Genomic DNA, 17,210 nt, shown 5'->3' with positions numbered 1-17,210 from the left:
GCGTTTGACATTGTTCGGCAGAAAGACAGACGCCATTCTACGTCACTACGCACTGAATGCAAAATCTATTAAACTGGAAATGATTTTTCAAAAAGGAATCTCATAGTTATGTTAGTAACAACCAAATAAATAATATAGAGCAAACTTGTTATTACAGTCGGGGTTCCTTTTAAAATAAAACCCAATCCTATAAATGAAGCCGAATCACTTTTGATATCCTGGTTTCCGGCCATAAGTGGGATGGATTCTTTGGCATCAAGTCCCTTCCCATAGTCCAGCCCTGTCCAGTCAGCATTTTCTGAAGTATTCCCCTCCCAGCATTCACGCCTTCAGGCTCATTTTGCTGTGATGAAAAGCGAGAGCGAAAAGTAACATATGGGCCCACTGCATTAACTCGCAGGAATCTGTATCAACTTTGTTCTCTATTGGCAACTCGGAGTGACTGAAGCATGCATTTTAATTCTGGCCCAGTACTCCAGCACACTGAGTAAGCATTAATGCTCGAACTTTATATGGAACCTTCTGTGGGGTCACCGCAATAATAACACAACATTACTTTTTTGCTTGGAAATAATAGCTTTTAAAACCATCCAATGCTTGTGGCTGTGTTACATAAATGCAGGTTGAACAATGGAACACCGGTGGGGTATTAAAGGTGAACTATTTAGAGAAGATAATGCAGTCAGAGGCAGCGGCAGGTTCATGCTTGCATTGTACTGATATTATTTTCAACCATGTACAGAGTGTGCAGATCCCAAGATGTGAATCTTTGCTCTCATACAACGATCCCATTTCTGATCCCCATGTTTGGACTTTCTTCTTCTGCCTTTGCTAAGGAAGGCACCCCCTCCACACACACACACACACACACACACACAGCATTCATTATTCAAAATCTCCACTTCTCAAGAGTTCTTTTGACTGCCACTGACAGTAATCATCATTGACTACACATAAGTGTTTTTTAATTAAATCTGCTCGCTTTGAATTGCCTGAGGCAGCCCCTAATTACTGTTGGAGTGCAGGGATTTTCTAGTCCAATCTTATAAAAAAAATAAAATAAAGGTTTTGCTGTCCAAATCACAGAGGGGCGTCTGGTTCCACTCGACAACTGTCAGAAGAGTTCCGACAAGGTGTTTTGTTTGTTGTCGTCTGTTATCTAACTGCTTTACTTGTCGTGCCATCGCAAGAGAAGAGAATGGCAACACGTCACAAAGAAAGCCAAAATTAGGAATCCGTGAGCATTAATTGTTATGAAGCATAAAGTTTGACTGCATCAAATTGTTATGTGATGTATACAACATCTATTTTCAGGTTACGTTTTCTTACAAGGATTTTATTGCTTATACAATTAGGAATAAAATAACATTTATAATATCATATTTTTATAATAAGTAACAAAATTGTGACGTGCCAGAAAAAAAGGTGGACATGCGACACTAAAACCACACAGTTTGACTATAGTTTGAAATAAAAGTGCTTTGTGAATATATGCTCATTATTCTAAAAAAGTCCCAAATAATCCACTCACTTCTACAAATTACAGTGAAATGTCCAATCTGTTTCAATTGATTTTAATGGTCTTACCATAACAGTCCATTTTTTTTGATACAAAATCCCACAGAATTCTTAAAAATCATCCTCAAGATTCTCATGAGAACAAATAAAAAACGATTTTATTTTTACAGTAATCATGACATGTTTTTATGAAGTAAATTAATACATGAAGAAAGCAAAAAATTCTAATTGAACAACAAAATACTCCCAAATTCTTTTGAGAATCCAAGTGAGAACATGCAGTTTCGGTGCCTGTTCGAGTTGTAATCATGACATTTTTGCACAAAATCCTACTAAATTCCAGGCTGTTTCAGTTCCTGTTGTAACCATGACAACAGTTTTTGTACAAAATGCTATTCTTGAAAATAAAAGGTCATTCCACCATATTTGTACAAACTCCCACTAAATTCCTATGAGATTTGACATTTAATTTTCCATGTATTTATTTTAAACATTCATTTTTTGCACCAATTCCTGTGAAATTCTTGCAAGGAACAGCAGGCTGTTTCAGGACCCATTTTTACTATAAAATATTTTGACATCATTTATTTAGGCCTGAATCCAAGCAGAAATGTAAGCTTGTGCTGCGGCATGCATGGACAGCATCTCAGTAAGCGGTAAGAGAAAGCAACTTCATTTCCACAAGAGTAATACATAATATATAGAACTATAGAGTATAAATATGAATCCCCGACTTAAAAATGCACACAGTGCTTTCTACAAAGGCGGCAATACCCAATGAATATAATATGGTGAAAAGTCAACACGTGTTACAGAAAGGCTCTTTGTGCCGTAATTACACTCAGACTAGAAATGATTACATAGGGTACGGCTGGCAGGCAGCCTCGCAGTAATGCAAAGACATTGGGGAGACTTTTTCAAGACATAAATACATTTTAAGCCCAAACACAAAATTAACTTACTTTTGAACTGTTGGCCATTTTCTAACTTATGCAATGATGCGAAAGGATGGAAGCTGATATGATTATCATACGGAAAGCCTCCCTGCGCAATCGTGATGTCACCCGGGTAACCTGCGCACAGACTGAAAATGTCGTCTGAATTTTAAATCACACGCATGAACTGTAGTTGTTGTGGGCAGCGCCACCAGGTCACGCCGTCAGTCTGATTATGATGACCGAAGTCACAACAATACCGTCACCGAGGATAGCTTGACAGCACTCATTGTGATTTATGAGCTATTTGGAAAAGGCGATGAAAGTTCACTGAAACCATTTTGATTTCCTGATATGAACGTGGATTAACTGTCAAATGATCTTGATGACTATCACTTATTTTCTAACAGAGGCTTTGTTGTTTTTGTCCGTTATCTAGTGACTTACCCAGGGCCGCTGCTACCCATTTGGGTGCCCTAAACTGAAAAGTAAGATGGTGGATATTACGTCACAAAGTCACGAAAAGCAATAGTTTCTATTTTTTGCTGTTTTTATTAATTATCGAGATTAAACCCCACTCCAATTTATTCAGTGCCATTGACGGCTATAGACGTCAACAATTAATTTGAACTATTTCTATAACTAACATTTTTTCCCACTTGAAAACTTAGATTATTATTTTTTTTAAACATTTAGAACAGATATAAAATTTGTGATTAATTGTAAATTAACTAGTGAAGTCATGCGATTAATTACGATTATAAATCTTAATTGCCCGACACCCCTAATTTTCTCTTTTCTTTATTTTAAAAAAGAAACAAAGAAAAGATTATTAAAAATTATTATAAAAAATTAGGGGCGTCAGTTGATTTTTATTTATTTATTGTAATTAATCGCATGACTTTACTAGTTAACTCACGATAAAAAAAAAAAAAGATTATAAAAAATTTGGGGCGTCAGACGATCACATTTTTTATCCGCTGCTACCCATTTGAGTGCCCTAAACTGAAAAGTAAGATGGTGTCCCCACCCGGATATTACCTCACAAGGTCACAAAAAACAATATTTTTTATATTTTTTATTAATTATCGAGATTAAACCCCCCTCCAACTCATTCACTGCAATTGACGGCTATATTCATTTTCTATAACTAACATTTTTTCCCACTTGAAAACCTAGACTTTTTTTTTTAATAAACATTTAGAACAGATATAAAATTTGTGATTTTTTTTTTTTTTTTTTTTTCTATTAAGAGCTCAGTATTGTTCATTCGGAAATGAATCATTGCTCTTTTTTTTTTTTTTTTTTTTTTTAAATATATATATATATATATATATATATACACATATATACATACATATATACATATATACATACATACATACATACATTTTTTTTTTGTGTGTGTGTGGGTGAGTATGTGTGTGTGCGTGCGTGCGTGCGTGTGTTTGTTAGCTCACCAGAAAACCTATTAGAAAAAAAAAATCTCATACCGTTCACCTAAATCGAACACCAGGAGACCCGAGGGGACCGAAGAAAACCAAGGAAGGTGAAATCCAGCACCGACCAGACACCCCCCACCAGAACTCCTCCCCAGCCCAAGAAACATCCAGACCCCAACAAATCCAAAAAACATAAAATCAGGGAGGCCTCAAGAGACCAACGGAGAGACCGAGAAAAGGAAGGAAGGACAGACGAAGCCGCGTGAGATCCGAGACACCAGCCTCCACCGATTCAATAACCTGAGGAGGAAACAGATTGTGTCTGAGTTTCGGTAGATGCTGGTGTGGTGGATCTGGCATGCATGAAAATCTCCACCAAAGAGGGGAGCCGTCGACCCCCGCCGGAACAGAGCAAGCGCAACACCTCAGGGCCCCCCAGGCCGCGGCAGCGCCAAAGGACGACCCCCGGGCCCCACCAGGGCCACCGGCCGGAGAGCAAACCCAGGAGCAGGAGCGCCCCCCGCCCCAACACGGCCCGCGCCCCCGGCCCAACGCAGCAGGACGGGGCACTGCAGGCCCACCAGGCACCCCACCGGCCCCCAACCCCCGCCCCCCCCCACAACCCCCCGCCCCCCATCCACCCCCGCCACCCACCCCAACCCAGCCCCAGCCGCCCCCATGCCCCCAATCCCCCAGACACCCCCCACCCCCAGCACCCCCCACCCCGCAACCCCCACCACCGCCCCCCCCAACAAAGCCGCCCCCCCCCGACCAACCGGCAGCCCCCCAACCCCCGACCCCCAGCCCCCGGGGACCACCCGCACCCAGGCACCGGCGCCGAAGAGGGGCCGGACAGCGGAGCGGAGAGGGCAGCCGCGCCCACCCCACCCCCCGCCGTGTGGAAGGACGGAACACCGGGGGCAGAAGGGGGAGATGGGGGCACCGGAGGGCGGCCGACACCCCCGAACCCCAGGCCCAGCGGGGGAAGGCCCCGGTCGTCACCCCAGCGTTCTTTGTGAAAATTAACCCCTGTTACTGAGTCCGCCAGCTCGCGGACTGGCGAACTCTACCCCTAAACCGTGAATGTGACCCCACCCAGTGTATATACAAGTGTGTGTGTGTGGTGCATTAAAATTAGGAGCAGGTGAACCGGAGCCGATGGAAATGATATTCCCACGCTCCGATCCACCCGCCACCCAAGCATGTTGCTGAGTGTATGTGGTGCATTAAAAAAAATAGATAGGGCGGGGGGGGGGGGGGGGCGGGTGGCGACACGGACAGGGGACCGCAGCACTGCTCTATACTGCGGCCCCCAACCGATGGCACCCCCACAAGCCCCCCCCCCACCCACAAGTTGTGTGGTGTATTAAAATTGGAGGGGAGTTGTAGGGTGAAGACGGTGTTTCCACCCTACCCCACCCCCCAAAGTGTGTTATGTGCCCTATATGTCTATAAAAGTGTATTGTGCAAACCTAGTGTAGTGAGTTAAGAGGTGTGACCAGCGGGGCCCCCCCCAACCGGGCGGGGGCAGGAGGCGCACCGGCCCACCAAGCCCCCACCCACCCCACCAGGACCCCGGCGGGCATATGGGACCCGTCCGGCGGGGCGATAGGGCTCGCCCCCCGGATACTGGGTCCCGCCCGAGGTGTCAGGACGCCCACCGGAGCGGGGCGGGCACGACACCAAACCCCAGCCACCCCCACCGGCCCCCATAGCACCGAGACCCGGGCCATGGATGGAGCCCCCGGCCCAGGGGAGGGGAAGGAAGGCGTACCGGGGAAGGGGAAGGGAGGAGGGAAGGGGACGACAAGAAGGGCAGGGGGCAGCGGCAGGGACGCAAGGAGAGGGGGAGAGGAGGAGGAAGGGCGACGGGGGAGAGGGGACAGGGAGGCGGAGGACGGGCGGGGAGAGGCGAGGAGGGAGAGGCAGCAAGGGGGAGGAAGGGGGAGGGGAGAGGGAACCACCGGGCACCCCGGCGGCCCACAGGCCCCGAACCGCGTCGCCGGGCCCAGAGCGACGGAACGGCGCCGCCCCCGACACCAGGGAAAGCCCCGCAACGCAGCACCCCCCAAGAGACCCAGGGAACGGCCAAGACGCAGCCGCCACCCAGCAGCCAACAGAGGGGCAGACCCGCCCACTCCCCGCCAGGGGGGACAGCACCCACAGAATTAACCCACTGGCATGCCGTGAATCCGAATATCAACCCCTGGTGCCCATCGGAGCATAAAATTTGTGATTAATTGTAAGTTAACTAGTGAAGTCATGCAATTAATTACGATTACAAATCTTAATTGCCCGACGCCCCTAATTTTCGCTTTTCTTTTTTTTTTAAAGAAAGAAAGAAAATATAAAAAAAATATTGTTAAAAATTATAAAAAATTAGGGGGCATCAGTTGATTTTTTATTTATTTATTGTAATTCTTTTTATTTTTTCTTTTTATTTTTTTTCTCTTTTCTTATTTATTGTAATTCATCGCATGACTTTACTAGTTAACTCACAATTAATCAAAACATTTATATCTGTTCTAAATGTACAATAAAAAAAAGTTTTCATACTCTTGTTAACAAAAGTGGGAAAAAATGTTAAACTAATAGAAATAGTTACAATTAATTTTTGACGTCAATAGCCGTCAATGGCAGTGAATGATTTAATAAACAAGAACTGGGACTAAATCAGTATGCTTTTTTTTTTTTGTGGACTAATGAAGACAAGATTAATATGTATTTCCCTAAAAAAAGCCTGGGCTAAAATTTATGGACAATTTAGTTTACATTTAAAGACGAGACGGAAATTATATGGTCTAATCTGCCACTAACCCAGAGTGACACACCCCCTTTCAAAAATGCAGTGAGTGAGCACAGAGTGCACAAACAAGTGGGACAGACAAGTAGGTGGATTCATGGCAAAAGGTTAAAAGTAGCCTAACGCATTAATAGCCATGCTTTACACGGGAAGACGTGATATATGGACACATTTTTGTTACATTGAATTGGAGAAAAAAAAAATCTTATGCATGATTTTTGTTGAAGGGAATGAGTGTGGGAGAAGGTAGCTGGAAAAAAACGCAATTGAAGAGACACATCAAAGTTCACCGCAAAGACACCATGGTAAGTTAACAAAATGTTTTGTGGTGGTTGTTTATAATGTAACATTAAACCAACGGCTATATTGTTCCGACAATAACGTTAAACCGACAGCTAACTAATGCTGGCTAACTTACTAGCTTGTAGCATGTAGCTATACTAGCCTGTTAATATAATTGTGTGTGAAGTTTTTGTGCTAACTGCAAAAACTTATATTGTTTGGGCAACTATGGTTTCTGTTTACTGATTACACGTTCAGTTAAAGCAGACAGACGTATGAGCTAATTTAATCCACAAGTGAACTAGTTAACATAAATCACCTGGGTAGCTAAACATTGATGCAAACTAAAAACTAAAGCAAACATCTAGATAAAATAAAGTAATACACAATAATACACAGAACATAATTCAAATTGCAAAAGGGTAAAAATGATTGTAGTAGTTTTTGTTGAATAACTAGACAAATAATATTATGTTTTCTTTTTCGAAGCATAGTCGACTAAATAAAAATGGGATGAGGCTGACTAACAAGAAACTGGACTAAAACAAACTACATTTTAAAAAAAATGGCTGATGAAATTAACACATAAATCAGGGAAACGTGGAGGTTAGGGTTTTTGTAAAACTTCATCTGCATTGAAACATTTTTGCATTTCATTACATTACATCTCTTTTGAGGGATGCATTTTGACTGTATTGAATGTTGTGTCCAGGGAGAGTGCTAGCTCAGTTGTTTTCCTTCATGTCCAAGCCTTTGTCAACGTAATGTGCGTCTGTGCTACGCAAGGCAGCCTGTGAGCAATAAATGAACACACACACAAGACAAGTGCCAGCAGCTAATTTCTGTAATAATCTAAACTCTGCACCTAATTGGCTGCACGCCAGCTGTTTCTCATCAAAGTAATGAGTGTGTTTGTCTCTTACAAGGAAATGATCCGTCTTCTCTTTTCTTTCCTTCTTGTCGTCTTCCCACGGAATCTTTACTTCCTGCCTGAGATGACGCCAACTGACTTATCGTTATTGATGGAAAGTAAAATACTAATACTTTGTTTCTGTACTTAACTCATTTGCTCCCAAAAACGTATAAACACGTTCTATTTTAAATACTACAATGGTCCCAAAAACGTATTTATATATATTTGTTATTTTTATTTTATTGATTTATTGATTTATTATTTGTTTTATTTATTAATTAATGAATGTATTTATTTTTTATGGGTGTGTTTTATGCTGGAGCCTACAGAAGACTTTGATGCAGCTTCTGACCTGAAGAGGTCGCTTAAAGCAATGGTAGTACACTGCACTAGGTTTGCACAATACACTTTTATAGACATATAGAGCACATAACACACTTTGGGGGGGTGGGGTAGGGTGGAAACACCGTTTTCGCCCTACAACTCTCCTTCAATTTTAATGCACCACACAACTGTGTAGGGGGGGGGTGTCGGGGTGGGGTGCCATCAGTTGGGGACCGCGGTATAGAGCAGTGCTGCGGTCCCCTGTCCGCGTCCCCGCCGCAACCCCCCCCCCCTCCCCCCCATTAATTTTTTTAATGCACCACATACACTCACTGACATACCTGGGTGGCGGGTGGATCGGAGCGTGGGGATATCATTTCCCTCTGCTCCGGTTCACCTGCTCCCAATTTTAATGCACCACACACACACACTTGCATATACACTGGGTGGGGTCACATTCAAGGTTTAGGGGTAGAGTTCGCCAGGCGGCGAGCTGGCGGACTCAGTAACAGGGGTTAGCTTTCACTAAGAACGCTGGAGTGACGACCGGGGCCTTTCCCCGCTGGGCCTGGGGTTCGGGGATGCCGGCCGTCCTCCGGTGCCCCCATCTCCCCTTCTGCCCCCGGTGTTCCGTCCCTCCACGCGGCGGGGGGTGGGGTGGGCGCGGGTGCACTCTCCGCTCCGCTGTCCGGCCCCTCTTCGGCGCCGATGCCTGGGTGCGGGGGGTCCCCGGGGGCTGGGGGGCTGCCGGTTGGTCGGGGTGGGGTCGGGGGGGGGGGGGCGGCTTTGTTGGGGTGGGGGTGCTGGGGGTGGGGGGGTCGGGGGGATTGGGGGCCTGGGGGCGGCTGGGGCTGGGTTGGGGTGGATGGGGGGCGGGGGGGTCGTGGGGGGAGCGGGGGCTGTGGACCGGTGGGGTGCCTGGCGGGCCTGCAGTGCCCCGTCCTGCTGCGTTGGGTTGGGGGTGCGGGCCGTGTTGGGGTGGGGGGCGCTCCTGCTCCTGGGTTTGCTCTCCGGCCGGTGGCCCTGGCGGGGCCCGGGGTCGTCCTTTGGCGCTGCCGCGGCCTGGGCGGCCCTGAGGTGTTTACGGACATTCTTTAACTTTCAGCTTTTCAAGGGTAATTATTATTCTTTCACAAAATTTGTAAACACTACTTTTACTTTGGAAAATAATAACCAAACCAGGAGCTGAATCAGTTTTAACAAGTTCGATGAGTACGTCGACTCCTCTCATGTGATATTGCTTAAATAATGTTGAGATGTTTTTATCATTTGTTAATAAACTGTAACCCGTTTTTTTTAAACAACTTAATGCAAGATAAAATTTTATCAATAGAATAATTGATTTAAAAAAATATTTGATCATGACAGTCATAAAAAAAATGGAGACGCGAACATTAAAGAATCTTTACTTTTCTACTTCTACTCAAATAAAGAACATATTTTTTTTTTCCCTACACGGGTTGGTACCTCTGCTTAAGTCCAGTGTGAGTACTTTTGCCAACTACAACCCCCCCACCCCCCACCCCTCCATGTCTTCGTCACCTCATGAGCTTCATTTGACGTTGCAGATGATGAAAGGAATTCTTGCGAACTCTGCGGGGGTCTCGCATCTGATGCATGAGTGCAAACCTATCAAAGGTTTCTGGGATTTGCGTAGTGAGTCACTATCATAAAAGGTTAATAGGGATGTATTTTATTCCTGAGATCTTGTCATTCTGCAACTGTGGCCCTTTAAGGTGCAAGGAATCCTATTTAGTGACATAAGTGGATGTTAAAAATTGACTCATACAGTAGAAAGCAGTCAGCAAAGGTTATATAAACCATAAAGTAATAGATAGAGGGTGTCACAAAAGTCACTATACAATTCATTTTTGATGTTATTTCAGTTATCATTCAGACCAATGTGTCAGTTGCAAACTTTCATACGCCTTGCAAGTCAAAGATGCTAGTGAAAGGTCAATGATTATGTAGTCTTGTACTTTTGGAGTCTGGTGGATGAATTTGCTTTCATGTTACAATTCAAGTCATTCAGTGAATTTTAGACGTGTCTTGACGTGATCCTGAGTTTTGTTCGAAGACCCGGGGGACTGTTTTACTGTCAGTTGTTAACAAATTGCATAATATCTGTCTCTTTTACTACTTTTGTCTGCTCTTGCCTTAATAAGACCTTGTCTAATCTCCTCTTGTAATAAAATGTAATCCTTTAAAGATGATTAACCTGTCTCATCATATCATATTATATTAATAAAACGTCTTGAAAAAGTTGACAAAGTAGTCTTGGGTTTGACATTTTTAAGATGAACAAATTGCATATGGCTTATTCAATTAGACGGATGCAATTTGTTTGAGTTTGATTAGAAAACAGTCAAAGTTCCAGAAATCAATATGTTCTTGGCGCGCCTTTTGAGGAAGACAACAGTGCCAGATGCAAGAAAACACCATCGTCTTGATTAGACGTCCATTTCTTTTCAGCTGTGTTGCGTGTCAAAAAAGAAAAGAAAAGAAAAAAAGACTGCTAGCGTAGATTAAGCTATTAAAGACATGTCATGCCGCCTGAAGATCCATGTAGGATCAGACGCATTTCTGGACTCCATTAAGAGCACTCATGGGGAACTTTCATTCAGCGAGCCAGATATATTGTTCCGAGACGCTCGGCTTCCATGCGGTGATGAAAAGTGGAGGGATCATCACACTTCAGACTTGAGATCCTTTTTACTGTGTGCTGGGGATTTCCTAGACGAGGAGATGAGATCCCTGTTTTTTTTGTGTGTGTGTGTTGTTTCAGGCTGTAGAAAAATCTGAATCTACAAAGCAATCGTTATTTTTTCCTTATTTAACCATGCATGAATATTCTCAAACACTCACCCAAACACAGATTTTCTAATCAGGATTCCTCACAATTTTAAACCTATAAGGCCGGTTTAGTTAAACAAAAGCCTGGCAAAAGTCCACTTCTGGAAAAGGCACACACAAAAAAACAATGATAAACTGAAGACAGGAATCAGAGCAAAATGGACCCAGACAAACTACGCAAAGAATTTTAGGGCTGTAAAATCTGTGATCTGAGACATGTTTGAGATCTCAAACATGTCTCATTTACTTCTCCTAGACAACAATGAGGTCGGTGTGAGACCAAACTGAGACTAAGGTGTGTTGCTCCTGTGTCTCATCTTTTTCTCAGGAGCAATGCCATGCACTTAATCTCAAATTAGTCTCCTTTGGAGTTTTAGATGATATCTGAAATAAGGTCTCACATATTTCTCAGTGTTTCTCAGCTCGCCTCTTGTGTCTTGTCCACATCGCCTCGTCGATTTGTTTGTACTATTAGTTCTATAGTTATACAACGGAACCTCGGAGTTTGAACGTCTCTGAACTCGTATAATTCGGACTTCAACCCAAAAATCGGAGTAAAAAATGCCTCGGAGTTTGAACTCTATTTCGGAGTTCGAACCCCCACGCAAAGCAAGCTAGGCCGAACGTACCTTGGAAACGGGTAGCCGAGTGAAACCGCGCGAAGCCGAGCAATGCTGAATGCTCACGTTGCGGTAATTGAGACGATGCACTGCTAATTTCTAGTCAGATTTTTTAAAATGTTATTTAATTTTTACGTAGGGCCTACCTATCCATGTTTACAGTGTACACATTTGACCAACTGTCCTCAGCTGAAAGAAAATGTTGCACCGCGAATGCTCTTTAAGAGAATGTGATGTCATAAATCGTTAACGTTCTTTGTCAGATATATGCTACGTATTGGTTTATTTTAATATTTTTTCTAAGTTTACATAACGTCACCCTCTTAAAATATTTGCCTATGTCATTTTTTTGCCTAATTCATCTCCTCATGATGCAAATGGTTCAATTTTTTGGTGTTTCCTGAAAAATCTGAAAACAATTATTTAGGCGATTCTTTTAAGAAGGCGTCTATTTGAAATGCAGTATTAAGATACACTTTAAAGTAAAAAAAATTCTGTAAATCATGAGGTTGATGTGAAAGATTACTGTTAAGTAAAAATACACTAGCCTTAGATCAGACTGAATTGTTTATTACGGGGTGGCGTGGCTGAGTGGTACTGTGGGTTCGATCCCATGCAATTGTGACCACGTCGAAGTATCATTGAGCAAAATACTGAACCCCCAGTTGCTCCTGATGCTGCATCATCAGTTGGTGAATGGGTAGTGGAATGTTAAGCGCCTTGAGGGCCTTGTAAGGTGGAAAAGTGCTATATAAATGAAGTACCATGATCACCCTCTTAAAATAATTGCCCATGTCATATTATTGCAATTTTTTATAATTTTTTTTATTTTTATTTTTTGTGCCTAAATCTCCTTATGATGCAAATGGTTAAGTTTTTTGTTTCCTGAAAAAAATGACTTAGGCAAATATTTTAAGAAGGCGTTGATTTACCATTTACAAGGACTTATAACATTTGTAAAAGAGTCACTTATGAACACTTTTTTGCCTAAATCTCTGTATAACATTGCTTCATTTACACTAATGTTTTGCTTGTTGAAATTTCCTCAGAATGTAACTGAATTGGTGTGAATCCTAGAGATATCATATTACAATGTGAATTTTGTGATATCAGGAATTAAAGAGCTCGTGGTAACTGCTGTTACAAATTATGCAATTTGTGCTTTCTTTTCTTTTTACAGTTTGCGTGATGCGCTGTAGCATAAATGGAAGGATGGACACCAGTTGAAAAAAGTAAGATTAAGAAAGCCTTCATTAACAAATGCTGCATTTGTTGTTCATGTAAAAAAAAAAAGGCTTTAAAATACATTCATTAACGTTAGGAAGCAGATACAGTATCTGTTTCACATTGTAGTTAAAAGCATAATTAGCCAAAAATGAAACTTTTATCCATGCACCCTCATGTCGTTGAAGTGTTCCGAGAGGTTTCTGGATCTTCCCCACACACAACTACCGTCAGCTCCCCTAGGTGTTCGGATGATACAGAAACCACTCCTAGCACTTCATATGCATAAGGGTGATTGAATAAAGGTTACATTTTCATTTTTGATGAACTGTTCATTGTTGTTGTTTGTATAATTAGTTACAGTAATTGTATATAAAATGTGACTTTTTCAAGTTATTTTTGTTCAGTGCTTTGTTGAATTCACTAAAGAAAATTATGATTAAGTTGGATCCAGAACACTTTATCCATCCCAAAAGGGAAATTCATTTGTCTGTCATTATCTATAGAATTATAAAGCCAAATGACTATATGTCTGCGTCCTTACCTATGTTGTTTTAGTTAAGTAAAACTAAAATTGAAGAAAGCATTTTCATTAACAAAATAAAATGATAAAAATACTTTAAAAAAACAATTAACTGAAACTATAATTCAAGGAAAAATGTCCTTCATTTTTTCCCCCCCGTTGGCAATTAATTGAATATATTTGCCTTTGATGTTGATTTTAAATATAAGCTTTGAGCAATAACGTTTTTTTTTCTAAGATTTTGCTCAATAGTATCTCAGTATTGCTCATTTTCTCCTTGGAAATCTCCAAGGTATCTCCAGTAAGTCTCACGCTTGACTCTCCTCTATAATTGCAATATCTCCCTTATTTCTCCTAGTGAATTTTAGGAAAAACAAATGAGAAACGTTTGAGACAAAAGAGAGAGTAAAATGAGACTGAGATGAGATTCTCACATTTGTCTCACATAGTCTCACTTATTTCTCCTTGAAGTTAGATCTCAAAATTATCTCCATTAAGTCTCTGGTATGACTCCCTCTTTAATTTCTATGTCTCCCTTATTTCTCCTAGTGGATTTTAGGAGAAACGAGAGTAAAATGAGACTGTGGTGAGATTCTTAAATTTGTCTCACGAAACATAGACGAGCTTTGAGCAATACAAATTTCCTCTGGGTATATACTGTGCTTCATCTCCTAATGGCCACCAGCAACTTTAATATATTGAATTTATTTATTAGACATTTGGTCATTTTTATAGACAGTCGGGTTGTGCACAAATCGGTGGTGAAGTTGCGAATTGGCCGTTGTAAGTGTATACCTATTCTTAATTTTCCCATTCGAGTCAGAGCGTCAATGCATGTTGTCAAAGAGGAATGTTCTAGAATCTTCTGTTTACCTTTATGTAGGGATTGCACATGCACAGAAATGACATAGGTCGCGTGACCCGGAAGTAGTCTCTGTGTGTGAGACCCCATACTGGCAACGGGAATAATTGTCTGCTTTAACTTCTAGTTGTTGGCCTCTCACACGACAAACGAAAGGGACTTTGCAAAAGTGGACGCTGGCGGATCTTAGAGATGAACTAGCTTAGCATTAGCGAGGACAAAGCTACAACAAGCTAGTTGCAACATGGGTACCAAATCCAACCCAGTGGACGAGTGGAAACTAATGCTTGTTTGCTGTTCAAGTTACACACATTGCAGATGGATTTAAAGGGGAAGGCAACCCAAACATTTTTTTCCGCCAATATGTTCTATGCAGCCCCCCATTGGTCTAAATATGGTATTGTGGTTAATATTGCGTTAGTGGGATATGAGTTAACCAGCAAAATCCAGCATTTATATCAAAATCAGTAGGCAGCCATTTTGCCACTTGCTGTCAAGTGAAAATTACATCCCAGTTGCTCAGGTCTCAGGTAACAACCAATCACAGCTCCGCTTCAGAAAACAGGTAAGCTGTGATTGGTCGTTACCTGAGCCCTGAGCAACTGTGATGTTATCTTCAGTCGACAGCAAGTGGCAAAATGGCCGCCCCCTCAGATGGATAAAAATGGCAAAATTTTGCTTCATAACTCTTATTCCACAAATGTAATATTAATCAGAATGTCATGTTTAGGGCAGTGAGGTCACATATAACATATCATTGTCAAGAAATGTCTAATGTTGATTTCCACTTTAGAATGAGACAAAACAACATCCGTGGCTCTCCCATTGGCCAAGGTAGATGGAGCGGGATCTTAGTGCTGTAAGTTATTGAAGTTATTTCCGTGGGGTTGGTACGCTGCGTCAATGGCCATTGTAGGCTTCGCCAACTCAATATGTTTGAGTGAGAAAAGTGAACATGGCTTAGTAAACGTATGAAGATAAAAACATGATTTAAGTGCACTCCATTTATCATTTCCTATTTTCATTAAAAAAAAATTTTTTTTCTTTGATATATTGGACTATGAAGTGTTTTTCGGGGAGTTTATTCTGGAATCGGCCGTTGATGCCAACAAGAATCTCGAATGCTGATGATGGCTGCAAGTCCAGGCATTAATAATAAGCAGTATTGCTAGGCGTTTTGCTAGCACACTCTAATGAGATTACAGTGACTCTTTTGTAATCCACCTCTTACACCATATCAGTCACACACATCCAATTCTTCTATTTACTGTATCTCCTCTCTTACACTTCCAGGAATGGATGTGTGGTTAAAAAAAAAAAAAAACATACTAGAAAGCCTCTATCTGGAGGAGCAACAAACAACACTAATGTGCATGGTCATGTTGCACTGATGAGACTCTGGCACACAAATTGGACGGGACGGCAACCTTGAGTGGACCTGCATAGCATCACCTCGCCGGCTTGTTGAAATTCCAGCAAGCCTTGCGATAGGATCCATAAATCACTACACTGAAGGTGACCCCAACTCGAGGCCAGTAATAACCTTCCTATGTTTTTTTTTTTTTCTTTCTTTAAAGATAGAAACATGTGAATGATGGTTGTCATTAAATGAAGCCCAACTCTGTTCGTGACCCTATTAAGAATTATGACGCTTTATGGTGTCTTCTCATTGTGTTACGTTTGTATTGGGAGGATCTCCACTGATTGAAGCGACTTCATTTTCAAGCTATTTTGGGGGAAAAAGCTGTAACTCTAGTAGCCTAAGCCAAAAACATAAAGTACTTTGGGACAACACACAGCATTTTCACTATATTTGCGGAGTGAATTGTAGCCAAGTTGAAGAGAATTTTATGAAATATGAAAAAAATGACACGCATATTTGGTAATTATGACAAATACGTGTTTTGTGTTGGGTCAGGGGATGATTGTGTTAAAATACTGATGTTGTCTGTTGCTTCTATGCAGCTATTTCCCTTATGATGATGTATTTGCCACTCTTAGTTTGTCTTGTTGTTTTTTTTGCAGTTACTATGTCCCTTAAAACCAAGATGTTGATTGTTGGTCCCGCTCGTCATCGGCACCCCTTTATGAATACCACCTTAAACCTCGATAGCTATACTCGTAGCGGGCCTGGATTGGATGAGGACACACTTCCCTGACGCCGTCTTCTCACAGTGCTTCAGCTTGTTAAATGGACTCTTGCGCTATTCTAGTTAACATTGTTTATGCACTACATACTATGTAAATTGTTGGCTACTCGGCATCCTTTGCAGCCTGGTCATCCTTGAAGGGGAATTCCCACATTTGCGGTTCGTATTTTTCCCCCGAAGGTTTATTTTTTTTGAGTCGGTAATGTTTGTCAACTGTGGGCATGTGAAGCCCTTTGAGACTCTTTTGTGATTTGGGGGCTATATAAATAAAATTGACTTATAATGATAATGTATGATGTTGATGTATTTGCCGCTTGTAGCTTGTCCAGTCTTACGCAATTACTCGGTCCCTAATGATGATAATATGATAATATAGTTAGTTGCTATGTGCCTATATTAGTCACTCTTAGTTTGTCTAGTCACTCTTATTTTATCATATTTTATCAGCGAGAGTGACTGCAGGGCAAGTTCCTTAGCCGAGGTTTTCTCTCATCACGTTAAAGTTTCTTCCATGCAAGCTGTCTTCCATGTGTTCTGCATCCAGCCCTGCGAGCTGTGGTTACTTTGTATTTTGGAGTTCTGCATCCAGCCCGCTGAAGGTTCTTAGTCAAGGTTTCTCCGTCAAGTATTTTCTTTGAAGCCTTCTGATTCCAGTCTTGCTCTTATTCCGCATCTCACGTAACCACCAACCGCAGGATTGGAATATTATTATTTATAGATTATTATTATTATATATATTATTATTATTATAGAATATTATT

General features: G+C 41.8%; 1 long non-coding RNA gene across 3 annotated transcripts; it reads left to right on the top strand.

The window, feature by feature from the left end:
* Window positions 1-6,757: 6,757 nt before the first annotated feature.
* LOC147181391 (uncharacterized) lies at window positions 6,758-16,654 on the top strand. 3 transcript variants are annotated; one of them, XR_015096282.1, is made up of 4 exons: window positions 6,758-7,003; window positions 12,871-12,922; window positions 15,593-15,814; window positions 16,325-16,654. It is a non-coding gene; the product is annotated as an uncharacterized LOC147181391 (long non-coding RNA). The 3 variants fall into 3 exon arrangements; XR_015096283.1 differs by adding an exon at window positions 15,093-15,158 and having other exon boundaries at window positions 15,593-16,654; XR_015096281.1 differs by having other exon boundaries at window positions 15,593-16,654.
* Window positions 16,655-17,210: the final 556 nt, after the last annotated feature.

The sequence above is a fragment of the Leptonotus elevatus genome, chromosome 1, assembly GCF_054856555.1.
Source record: "Leptonotus elevatus isolate MCC_2025b chromosome 1, RoL_Lele_1.0, whole genome shotgun sequence".
Lineage (NCBI taxonomy): Eukaryota > Metazoa > Chordata > Actinopteri > Syngnathiformes > Syngnathidae > Leptonotus > Leptonotus elevatus.
Note: the sequence above shows the minus strand (reverse complement) of the source record. Positions and strands in the feature narration are given on the sequence as shown.